Genomic DNA, 13305 nt, shown 5'->3' with positions numbered 1-13305 from the left:
CAGCACATACCATAATGCCACAGTGTATAGTACACAGTTTATCTATGTATGTGAAATCAGCTCATGCAGCCGATAGATGGGACAGAGAAATAGGAACGACTGTGGCGTCTGCACTTCAGGATTTACATTTTCCAGAGTTTCTGATCACGAATAGGATCAGTTTGTTGCTCGGATGATTTAATTTCAGTAAATTACTTTAATTACATCGGAAACTACCGGTAAGTGTTTGTTTCCCTTAGACACGGGATGAATCAGATAGCCCATCTGCATTGTTTAATGGTGACAGACACAAAAGGCAGGGAATGGATGAGCATCCCGGAAGTTCCCAATTCTGAGAAATTCAGGTTTCTAGAGTTACGAAAGACTCGTGTGAGGCACACTGCTCCTGGATATCCCCCATGAAAGCAAAACATCATCCTTATTGTAGTAAGACTGTACGTATGCAGGGCTGAGTTTACTACATGATTCACGACTTCCTTATGTACTGAAAGTGTATGCTTATTTTTACCAGGAAAGCATATTGCCTGCCTGTGATGTAAAATGGCCTCAAGTAGTGACTATAAAGAATAAATATCCCAGCAACTGTCTATGGTGTACAGCGTAGTAAATTAACAGACACAACGTCCTGAAATTGTTCCAGAGATACACAGATGATCTGTCCCTAATCTCAATGGGTTGATTACTTTGTCCTTGGAAAAGCCTCTTGGCTGAGAGTTGGACTTTTAGAGTCGGATTTACAACCGTCTCTGCGTATGGAGTGGTAAAACATCTAAATGCTCCAGGTATCAGCTTCCTTTCCCAGAATCTGAGGTGCAATGGTTCAGTTTGCACTGTTTTTTCAATTTACCTCTCTTTTCCACCCCTTTCTTCCCTAGATTTGTAGAATGAAATAAAAAGTGGTATATACATAATATTGTGTAATAACCATGCTCATTTCACAAGATGTGAAGGAACGCCTGTGTCTGATTCCTATAGCCTAGATTGCATCCTTGATTTCCAGAGAGTCTTCCGAATTACCTTCTCATATTCCAAGTCAGATCTAGGTGATATATACATATAGGGTACACAAGTGTCGATTTAGATACAGGTAGATATGTTTTCCAACCTGGAAGAAATTATACATGCTTCTGCTAAAAGAGGACACCTGATGACATGATGCTAGGTGCATGCTGAGGCAGCACTGGCGCTGCATAAGAAAGGGTTTGCCCAGTCTCTGGCTCTGAGAGCTGTCCATCTGTATTCCTGCCCTACACAAACCCTTCTAGGGTGGGCTTGCAAAAGCTCTTAGATGAAAGGCTGTTTCTTTTGTCCGAATAAACGGGTGGTAGTATAAAAGTAGGTCTTGGGTAGGTTCAATATGACCCAGGCAATTTTCCAGATCATATCTCTTAGAAATACTTCTCTCTGGGAATTTAATAGTCTTCCATTACAAAGATATTTTTATTTCAGAAAGCTGGTTCTTTCTGTGTCTCTATCTCTCTGTCTCTCTGTCTCTGTCTCTCTGTCTCTCTCTTTTTCTCTCTCTCCAAAATGGCTAAGATGAAAATATGTGGATAATAATAGAAAGTGCACATTTCAAATTTTTATTTATTAGATAGTCTGCAGGATAAATTCCAAGCTATAAATATAGGTGTTTCTGATGAGTCTTAATATTTCTTTTCAGTTTGGCAGCACTGTGATACAGAAATGAACTCACCCCCAAGCAAAAGACAGGAAACATCCAAATGATGACTGACAGATTTTTTTTCTCCTTTATAGGAGGAGCAGGCTATACCTAACAACCTGCCAAATGCTCATTGCAATACACGATTAGCTGAAATCCACCACACTGTGAAAAAGCAACCCCTTTGCTGCTTACACCATGCATCTCGGTGTATTTCTATGGAACAATAAGCAACCGGGCCACTGATTCTGCTCTCCGCAGCAAGCTTGCTTTCAGTCTACCTCACACGTCCTAAGCAATGCCAGGGCAAAGATGAAGCCCACGTTTCCAGGGATCGAGTCTGCCTTCCTCTTCTGCATGCCTCACCATTCCCCTTCTGAGTCAAATCGCAGCTTCCTCTCCCTCTTGCAGGGCCTGTCGTATCTTCCTACTTTATTTTGTGGCTCACTTCGCAGGTCCCCGCAGTGAAGAAAAATCAGTCAGTCAAACAAACATAAACAACTCCCATTTTTTTTTCAGTCTATTACTGAGGACATGCTCTTTTTGTATTCTCCCCGATTAAATATTGTCAATATCAAGGTGGATATGATGTGTATTTACATGCAGGAGTTATTTATCTGTTAAGGAGACTTTATAACCCCAAAGTATTCCTAAGTGGTAGAACTTTATAAACAACGAGACCACGTGAAAGTGGCCAAGAAAATGCAAGGGTGTTTTCACGGGTAAGGATGCTTCACCAACATGTTGGAAGCTGTAAATTGCCTCACACAATCATTTTTCTTTCCGCAGAGGACTTGGGGTTTTCTCTCTTTCAAGTGCACTTCAGGAGTATTGATGCTATTTTTTGAATAGAACCTTAAAAAGTATACCAGCCCTTGTCCTAAGAAGAAATAATATTTTCACTGATAAAGCCTTCCACCAATTGAACCTGTGGCCAGCAAAGCACAATGCAATGGGATCCCAGAGATCTTGGGCTGAAGAATTGAGTGTGACTGCAGTAGAGCACACGCATCTCTTTAGAGATGGTGTTTTTGTTCTCCTCCCTTGAAAATAAAAGAATAACAGCAGCACAAAGAAAAAAAAACACCAAATATGGAGTATTTAACATTTCACACAGTGCTTTAATCCCCCTTTTATTGACTGTACTTCCCACAGTAGAAGAACAGAACAGCTTTGCTAACATAATTATTGATGGGCTTTGCAAAGTTTTCTACAGATAAACACTTGAAAACACATAGCTCTTCCAATTTTAACAGTTAGGGCAGTTTTGAAGGCTTGCGAATGCCGCGGATTTCACTGTACTTTAGCATTCTACAGGAAAGTAGACAGCCACCATGTCCCAAAAATTTGCAATTCAAACTTTATACAGGAAGGGCTCAGTCAGGAAGGTGGCTGCTATACAAGCATGAGGACCTGAGTGAAGATCTATTCTCTCCACACAGGAAGACCACCACGGTCCATCCTGAACTCCTATAATCCCAGGAATGGAACAAATGGATCCTTTGAGCTTGCTGCTAGTCAGCCTAGCCTATTTGATGAGCTCTAGATTCAGTGAGTGATCTTGTTTTAGAGAATAAAATTGAGAGTACAGAGGAAGCATGTGACACCGAGCTCTGCACCCCACATACATGTTCAGATACACAGTTATAAAAGGAGTATTTAAAAAATGTTAGGGAATTTTTTTTTTGAAACAAAATGAGATTCCCTTATCAAAAGATCGTCGTCAACAGATCATTGGAGCTGTGTGTGACCTTGAAACCCCCTTCCCTACATTCCAGCTTCCATGGTACCAGAAAACACTATGCAAAGCTGGCAAGAAGGGGAAGAAATGAAACAGGCCTGCCCAGATGTGCCGTGCTTCATAGGAAGCAAGACAATTGCCAGCATGGTAAGATATGCAGGAAGGTTGCAGCAAGTGCCACTCACATAGTGATAGTAGACAACCACTGTCTAGTTGGTCTTAAGGCTCACTGAACAGTAGGGAAATGATGGACAATCCTGGAAATACTGGGACTAGTGAGGTCAAGAACTCCATCATGTTCACTTTTCCAGAGCATCATCACTACTTACTACATTCTGAATCTCATCATTATACCCACAACAAGCATTAAAATGGATGCTTTTAAACTAATCTAGATAAGCATGATGTGACCTGAGGAACTGGTATTTTCAAAGATGGCTTTACCAACCCGTGGTGGTAATGCACTTCTTGAATCCCAAGTGATGTCAGTGAGTTCAAGGGCACTGTGGTTTATATAGTGAGCTCCAGACCACCCAAAGCTATATATAATGCTGTGTCTCAAAAACAGCTTTGCCTATTCAGGATTTTGTCAAATTTAAAAGGGTATCTTATTATATTTATAAAGTAAAAGAAATTAGAACAGACTGTGGGATTTATGTATAATGTTTTCTACATAATAATTTATTTGCTTGAAAAGTTTCATTCTTTTGTCAAGGATTAAATGAAGAGACCTTTAAGCCATCTAAATATAACTCAGAGGGATCATTTCACATATCTTAGAATTCATTACAGAAATGTGAGGATTCATGTCCCTGTATGAACCAGATGTTATATTTTATAAATTATTTTATAAATTTATATTATATATATATAGATAGATAGATCTTGTATATATGAGTTTAAAAATAATTTCTACCTTATCATTAAATTAGTATCTAGACTTTGGGGGTAATCTTATTTTTGGTTTTAATCTTCAAAATGACTTTCAGGGGAAGATAAGCTGGCCAGACTGAAGCTTCTTAAACGTTTCCTTTCATGACTCCTTTTAATCTGAGAATATTTTCTGGGTACCAAGTATATAAGAATATGAATGGGAATAAAAATAAACTTGTGTTTTAATTTATAATCATTTAATTATACAAACTAGACAAAACAGACATATAAAAAGGACAGTATCAAAATTTTTTCTAAGTTACTTTTCATTGTATATGAAAGAAGCAGGTATCTCTATAGACGTTCAGAATTCAACCTGCAATGAGATGTCCAGGCTAATTTTCCACTAAGGTGAAACACTTGAGGCACATTTTCTAGTGATTAGATCTTCTCCCAAATAGAAAGAAAAAATGGTGGTGGCATGTAATAATATCACTGATAATTTTAAGTTTTATTGACACTTCAGAAAATACACTCATGTTTTAACTGAATATAAAGCTATCTGCTGCCTTATAGGTAAAGAACCCTAGAAGTAACCTCATTAAGTTCATGAAGCATTCTCACTGGTTATATAAGTAGTTTGATTCAACCTATACAACATTTCTTAGTAAACAAAACCAAGATAGTCACAAGAACTTGCAGAAAAGCTTGTATAATTAACGAAGGCTCAGCTTTATAATTGAAAAACCATTGTTTTCTGGATAGAATATACAAACAGCCGTGCATTTAAAGGTGAATGCTACATCTCATAAGAGCACATTTTCCCAGGTGAAAGGCTGCTGCATAAATAAGTGTCAATGCCAAATGAATGGAATCTTGGGGAATTATATGTTAATATTAACCCTTTCTGTACTTTTTATTTTTGGCTAATATTCACTTATGAGTACACACTGTGCATGTCTTTTTGGGTCTGGGTTACCTCACTCAGGATGATATTTCTAATTCCATCCATTTGCCCGCAAAACTCAGGAGGTCCTCGTTCTTAATAGCTGAGTAGTATTCCATTGTGTAAATGAGACATATTTTCTGTATCCATTTAAAAAGTACAGAATAACCAATGTACAGTCCATAGAACTCAAAAAAGTCAATAAGCTACAGCGCCAAAGTGAGGATGCCTCAGTCCCATTTGGGAAGAAGAAGAAGAAAGCAACCACAAGGGGAGAGGGAGGGAGGGATCTGGGAGGGAAAGGGATCAGGGAGGGGGGAATGTGATCTGGTATTAGGTGGGGGAAAAGAACTGAAGCCCTAAGGGTCAGCAGAAAGAATGGAAACAGGCAACCTAGGGAGGTAGGAGATTGGGGGGACTCTTCAGCATATAACAGAGACCTGTGAAGTGAGAGACTCTCAGGACTCAAAGTGAGGGACCCTTGATGAAATGCCCTACAGTGGGGAGAGGGAACTTGTAGAGCCCACCTCCAGCAGAAAGACAGGGCATAAAGAGAGAGGAGGTTGCCATCCCACAGTCAAAACTCTTGATCCATAATTGTTCCTGTCTGAAAGAACTACAGGGATGGAAATGGAGAAGAGCCTAAGGAAAAGAAGGTGCAGAGACAGGCCCAAAGTGGGATCCAGCTTAAGAGGAGACCCCAAGGCCTGACACTATTACTAAGGCTATGGAGCACTCACAAAAAGGGACCTAGCATGACTGCCCTCCAAAAGTCTCAACAAGCAACTGAAAGAGTCAGATGCAGATATTGCGCCCAACCAATGGAGAGAAGCTGCTGACCCCTGTGGCTGAATTAGGGAAAAGCTGGAAGAAGCTGAGGAGGAGGGAGACCCTGTAGGAGGAAGACCAGCAGTCCCAATTAACCTGGACCCCTGAGATCTCTCAGATACTGGATCACCAACCAGGCAGCCTACACCAGCTGATACGAGGCCCCCAACACAGGTACAGCAGAGGACTGCTGGGTCTGGGTTCAATCAGAGAAGATACACCTAACCCTTAAGAGACTGGAGGCCCCAGGGAATTTAGAGGTCTTTTGGGGTGGGGAGTGGGGCCATCCTTATGAAGAGGGGGGATTAGGAGGAGGTATGGGATGTGGAAAAGTCAGAGGGTGGACCAGGAGAGGAATAAACTCTGGAGTGTAAAATAAATAAATAAATAAATATTTTAACCCAACAAGTTGAAGCTTGGTATTTCTCCCAGTGTTCTCTATAAGTACCGTCCACAGGAATGCTCTCCCAGTGTTCTCTATAAGTGCAGTCTATAGGAATGCTCTCCCAGTGTTCTCTATAAGTGCAGTCTATAGGAATGCTCTCCCAGTGTTCTCTATAAGTGCAGTCTATAGGAATGCTCTCCCAGTGTTCTCTATAAGTGCAGTCTATAGNAATGCTCTCCCAGTGCTCTCTATAAGTGCCGTCTATAGGAATGCTCAGATTCTTTTGCATCTCAGTGGAGGAGGTGAATCCTAGTGAATTTTATTTTTAGACAATTCTTTAATGTATGTATTATGTTATCATCTAAAAAGATGAAAGCAAATTTACCTACTTATGAGATGGTATGTTTGTTCATTCTTATGTGAAGAATCAAATCTTTGCTGAGAGTTTTGTACTACTGAGTATAGATTGTCTGTTGTAATTTTTTGTTACTGATATTTGTTTTTTTAAATCATTAACAATAGTAAGATAACTGTTTTACATAAACACAAAATTCAAAAACGGCAGAGTTTTGCTTGATATACCATTTAAGAAACTTTAAAATACACTTTGCTATTTATTGTCAACCTAGTGTCAGCAACTCACACAGCAGTTTTCAAAACTGAAGGTTACAACACAGGAACACAATCTATAGACCTGATACATGCTGAGGAATAATACCTGAAAAAAAAACATTTAATATTTTTCATAACTTAGCCACTCTAATTATGAAAATAACTTAAGTCCCTGTAAGATCAATAACTTTATCTACACAGGAACACATTGCAAATCATAACACAGATATTCTGGCACTTAGCTGAGGTATTTCATGCAGTGTTCTTCATGTTGTTTGTTTAACCAAGGCCTCAGTGATGTCATGTGATAACTCAATAGGATGCTGCTTGAAGCAACTCAGATTCATGAGACATTTGATTACAAATTAGTTTTGGGGTACTATACCTTTAGATAGCTTTTTTATGACTCCCCACATCAGTCATGACTCATCATCCACATTTTATGAATCTTGGTGGGGGCATTGGCTCCCGGTTCCTGTAGGGCAGGACTTATGATCTATTCACTGTTCTATAACTGACAAACAGTTTACACAAATTAGCATTAGATAAACAGTGTGAACCAGTGAAAGAGTTAAAATCATTCTAGCCATGACGGTTAGCCAACAGTCATGACTAATCTTTTCTCCAAGTACCTCATGACTTTACTCAACTAATTTTCTATCCAAGTCATAATTATCTCTGGGACAGATAGTTTATGAGAATGTCAACATTTTAATGTTTGCATTAAACACCCCAAAATTTAACAACAATGAATATATCTTTCCTCATTTGAAGCAACGATGAGAGTTTAAGATGGCAATTTATTCTCTTGAAGAGTTTTGCAGAATAAGTAAATAAATAAAAGTTAGCAGAATGAGATCCTGTAAGTGGGGATAAATATTGACATTTCTGGGTCAAACTAAAGGGATGCATAATCTAACCATCTGAAGATCAGTCTGCTGAGAAAAAATTCATACAGTGGAATACTGGTCCTTCTGGGAGCAGAATTTTAATTGAACTCTTTTGTCTTCTAGCAGGACACTAAATTTTCTATGCTGAAATTTATTATGATGTAGACCATCCTTTCACCGCCTGTCAAATCATGGGCCCTTTTATGAACCTTGGGTTCATTATAAATTATTTCTTTTCTTTACAAAGCCTTTAAGATGATCCCAGTTAACTTTCAATTTTCTCAACAAAATCAAAACCAGGAAATTGCCTCCAAAGCATCACTTCTTCATAGGGATATAAGTTGACAATACATTGTCTATCTCAACCAAATTCCAGGGCTTGCAAGTACCACAAGTACCCCACTCCACAGTTCTCTTCTTTCACAGCTTTAAATGTGAACTCTCTAGTGTTTGGACCACCAAATATACAATGTTTCTCCCTGTTGAGCCACGTAGGCACTTTCAATAGCTGTCCTTAACAATAGCTAGCCAAAACTTCAGTCACTTCAGCAAATAAAAATAACCCCAGATGGAATTTTTATTCAGCTGATCATTTTTTTTTTTTTGGTAGGAATTCTGGGATGTGACATACTGAAGCTTCATTAGCTCACTGGTTGGAAATGTCAGGAACTCTAAGCTGCTTTGGTGAAAAAAAAAATAGAAAGAGGCAGAGATAGAAGCATCCTGAAAGGTACATGCAGATTTGTCATACATTTAAACACTGGAGAAAAAGATTAGCTTGGACTTTGTGTGAACTAATATTATTTTTAAAGGTTGGAGGGAAAAAGTAAGTCCCATGATTGTACCCAGGGTGTTGGCTTTATCAGACACCCCACAGTGCTATTCAGTGCTGTTCACCATGACCGTGAGCAGAGAGAGTCAGGATGACTCATGTGTTATTGCTTTTGGAAGGATATTTCAAGACAAAAGCAGAACCCATATGACAACTAGGGAAGTCGTTGCCTCTTCACAGTTCTGAATATTGTTAGTGTAGCAGGGAGAGGTAGAGAGAAGCAATTTAGGTGTGAGTTATGGCTTATCTTCAAAAGCACAAGGTACTGGGTCTACACAAAGCAGAGCTGTGGCCACCCATAAGATATCCAGTGGGAAGGTTGATACACACAGTTTAGATCACTAATGCCACAGAAGAGAACTGGCAAACATCTCTAGGGGAATTCCAGGTCTAGAGGTTGGATCTACTAAATGGCAAGCTGACTTAGGAAATACCGAGGCTCCCAGAGCCAAACAACCTGGATAAACTCAGTAGGACTATGAAAACCTGTCCATTGCCACCTTAAATAAAGAGAAATACCTGTTAATTTAGGCTTGGCTTTTGTCAACAGAATGAAGTACCAACAAAAGATCGTGAATTTTGAAACAGGAATGTTATGTAAGTTGGTTGTCTGAAAACTGATACATGCAGTATTCAATTCGGAACCTGTCAAGGAAAAGAAGCCCATTGCTACCATTGCTAGTATCACTAACATCCCTGATAGGAACAGTGTGTCGCTTTTATAATTGTTAATTCTGCTCCTGCTACTATGAACTCTATAATCTGAACTGTATTGTATTTTACTTTCCATTATAAATGCCAAAGACATTGTAAAGATCACTCTAAAACATAAGGCATTTGAATAGCAGGTAATTCTATCCCTGCAAATGCCTTGGAGTTCCTATTATGGACAGTGTTATGCTAAGTGCTTAGGGTGCGGAAGAGGGAAGGGAGTCTAGTTAATAGAGAAAATGAAAGTGACCTTCTAGTGATTAAAGTAGTGTGGTCACTGCAAGAGTGTAATTTAGTCATGTAGAGCATGCTTGGTTGCCTCTGAGTTTTGTGTTCGGGGAAGGTGGATGGCACTAAAGAGGACTATGGAAGATGAACAGGACTCCATAGCTCAGGGTGGTGGACAGAACAGCCCAGGTTATTGGAACAGAATGAGAAGAGGTGTAGCCACCACCGCAGTGACAAGGTATCCATGATGTTTTGTCACCAGGAGATCAAAGACAGTTCTGGGAGAAGAACTTTTGAAGTGTTCTTTTGGCTAGACTGGGAAGTGTGGATGATGAATGAAGATAAGCACAGATTATTCTTCACCAGTAGTCAGGTACCTCATGGATATCCCTGAGGGAACAGAAACATAAATCCCAGCAAATGTTAAGATGACATAAGAACCAGGAAGAACTTGCTTGTGTGTTGACTTCATGCAAGTGAGGACATTGGAAGAGTGAGTAAGAGGAACTATAAAGAGATTGAAGGTACAAGAGCGAGACTTTGCCTGATGAGGAACCTCCTCAGGGAATGGCCATGAAGGATTTAAAAGCACAGAGCCTGGGTAACTAGAAGGGCTTAGACTGAAAAGGCTCAGGAGAACATAAGAACTTAACAGCGTATCAGAGCACACAGGGATTGGAGCTCCTACTGCAAGAGACAACAGATTGTCCAGTTCAGGGCAGTTTCCAGAACTGAAGAAGAGTTAAGACAAACTAGCCACAGTAGTGAAGACTTGCTTTTTCTCTTCTCCATGAGCCAGGACCTCAAATTACCAGTAGGCAAAGAAAATGTAAGCACAACTGAGGTTTTGAACAATGTTTTAAGACATTAAATGACTTAATGGTACTTAGATGGAAGAGGTTTGGGAAAGTGATTACTGAAAATTGTGAATTATTTGGTTTTCTGATATTCCTTAGGGTAATCTGATCAACAGTGGGTAGAAAAGCTATTTCTGAAACACAAGTTCTGTCACTATCAAGAATGCTTCCTGTGTCCCTGGGAGGCAGACACAGGCAGATCTCTGTGAGTTCAAGGTCAGGCGAGTTTACAGAGCTAGCTTTAGGACAGTCAAGGCTACACAAAGAAACACTGTCTGGAAAAACAAAAAACAAACAAATAAACAAGAAACCAAAAATAATGTTTCCTGGTCTGCCCTTGGTGGTTAGATTTTTATTTTTTTAAGCTCCAAAGTATGTATATTTAAGAAAAAACAATTAGAAAGAAAAGCACATACCTCAAATTCATGAATAACATTGGTCACATTTTGGATTAAAAAATGTATTATACTTTTAATTGTTTTTAATACATACAAAAATAATTAAATAAAATATAATAAAATATTATACAAGAACTTTTTTTGGTTTGGTTTTGGTTTTGTTTGTTTGTTTGTTTTTGGTCTTTTGGTTTTTTTTGAGACAGGTTTCTCTGTATAGTCCTGGCTGTCCTGGAACTCACTTTGTAGACCAGGCTGGCCTTGAATTCAGAAATCCACCTGTCTCTGTCTCCCAACTGCTGGGATTAAAGGCATGTGCACCACCACCCGGCTGCAAGAACATCTTAATGCCTGTACATGTGTGTGTGTGACGTGGTGTGGTAGGGGTGGGGTGTGCCATAGCATGTTTTGTGGGAGCTGGATGGTGACTCTTGGGAATTGGTTGTCTCTTTCTACCAAGTGGGTCCCAGGATTTGAACTCAAGTTTTCAGTCTTAGTACTAAGAGTTTTTAGCTATTAAAAATCTTGCTGGCCCAAATTTTGGACTTTTGAATGGAGAAAAGTCAGTGAAGTGAGAGATTGGTCAAGAGACCATTGCATACAGAGTCAGCAGCAGTCCTGAAGGTGTGGCCCCTTCATGCACTTGGTAAATGGATTTAGGATTGGAATCACATAGGAATAAAGAGAAAAGCACACAGTGACTTTAAGGAATAACAACAAGGCCTGGATTTGCACCCCAATGTAATAGCTGTTTATATAAATAACTGGTTTCCCAGAATTTACTGACATTTGCCTACAATTACGTCAACCTACTTTCAGGGTACGATTAAAAATAGGATTTATTTTGCCGTCTCAAAATTGGCCTCTGTAAATTCCAACAGTTCTAATTTATCTCCTTAATAGAGAAGACTTAGCGGTGAGACACTTTAATTAATGCTTTCTCTGTACACGGTAGCGGGTTACTACCATTTTAGCCTCCTTAAGTTTCATGTGCAGCACGTAATTCTAGTGTACTAAGAGGCAAATATAGGTTACTGAAAGGTTACCTCTTGGAATATTTAATAAAAGCAAAAAATAGCCAAACAGAAACCCTATTTCAAATGCCAGACTGTTGAAAAGCCAAATTCAGGGAAGAGAGTCTGCCGATCTCTGAGAATCTAAAATGACTTCACTGAGAAATAGCAGCAGCTTGGGGGTGAATAAGACAATTCCTGAGACAATCCGCAGCAGCTGGCAGCTCAGAACACAAGGTGGTAATGGTCAAAGACACTCTCAAGGGTCCAGCCTCTGTGTCCTGGAGAACTGGGAGGACAAAACTCGAGGAATCAGCAGAAAATGGCAGAAAAAGTCAAAGACACAAGGTAACAGTAAACATCCAAAGTTGGGGGCAACTTATTAAACATTAGGGAGGGAGACTCATGGCCATTTGATGGAATTTATAACAAGCAGATCTTGTTTTGTAAGATAGACCAGGCAATTATCTCAGAGTGAAGAAGGAGCCCCTACAGGATTTCCATTGGCCCTGAAATGCACCTGCAGGTCTGTCTCCAAGGGTTGTTCTCCATCTGGTGGCACTCCTGGGAGAAAGTGGATCACAGCACCCCCTCAGCCACCCCTCCCCACCACTTGCCCTCCATCCAATCTCTGCTTCTTTGTTACCAAGAGGTAACTACCCTGCTCTGGCTGTCTTCAGCACAGATACCAGAGTTACAAAGTAATCAGTTGGTCATTGCATGAAACAAAAATTTCCTCCATTTAACCTGTTAACTTGTGTACTTTACTGCAATGATGGACTATGGGCTCATAAAGAAGACAGAATCCAATCAATTTTTGCTGCCTAGACATTGCTGGTATCTCGGGATTACTGCTCAACACTTATAAACTTGAACTATGCTTCAAAGCAGGAAAGCTCAGAAGTTTCAATATTTATCTGCTAACAAATGATTCATTTTATTAGCTAAATGGAAGTCTTAGAGGAGATAAATGGGAAGATATTTGCTGTGATACAAAACAAAGCAGCCTTCCCTGGGCTGACAGCATAATCTCAAAGGTGGGTGGACCACTGTAACGGTGAGAATACCGAAACACCTGAGAAGCAAAGGACCTTCTCATTCTTCTGGTAAACTGAATCTGTTCATGTTCTCCCACACCACCAATAACTGAGCAACGTAGAGCCTCAGCAGTGGTCACTTGCCAAGCTCAGACCCATTTACACTCCTTCCATGTTTTCCATTGGGAAATTCTTCCCTCCACTAAGTGACTTAGTGATAAGTCTAAGAGTTCAGGCTCTGATGGAAATCAAATTACCCCACCACTGAGTGACCCAGAAATGAGTATCCAAGCA

Source organism: Mus caroli, chromosome 19 (genome assembly GCF_900094665.2).
Source record: "Mus caroli chromosome 19, CAROLI_EIJ_v1.1, whole genome shotgun sequence".
NCBI lineage: Eukaryota > Metazoa > Chordata > Mammalia > Rodentia > Muridae > Mus > Mus caroli.
Note: the sequence above shows the minus strand (reverse complement) of the source record.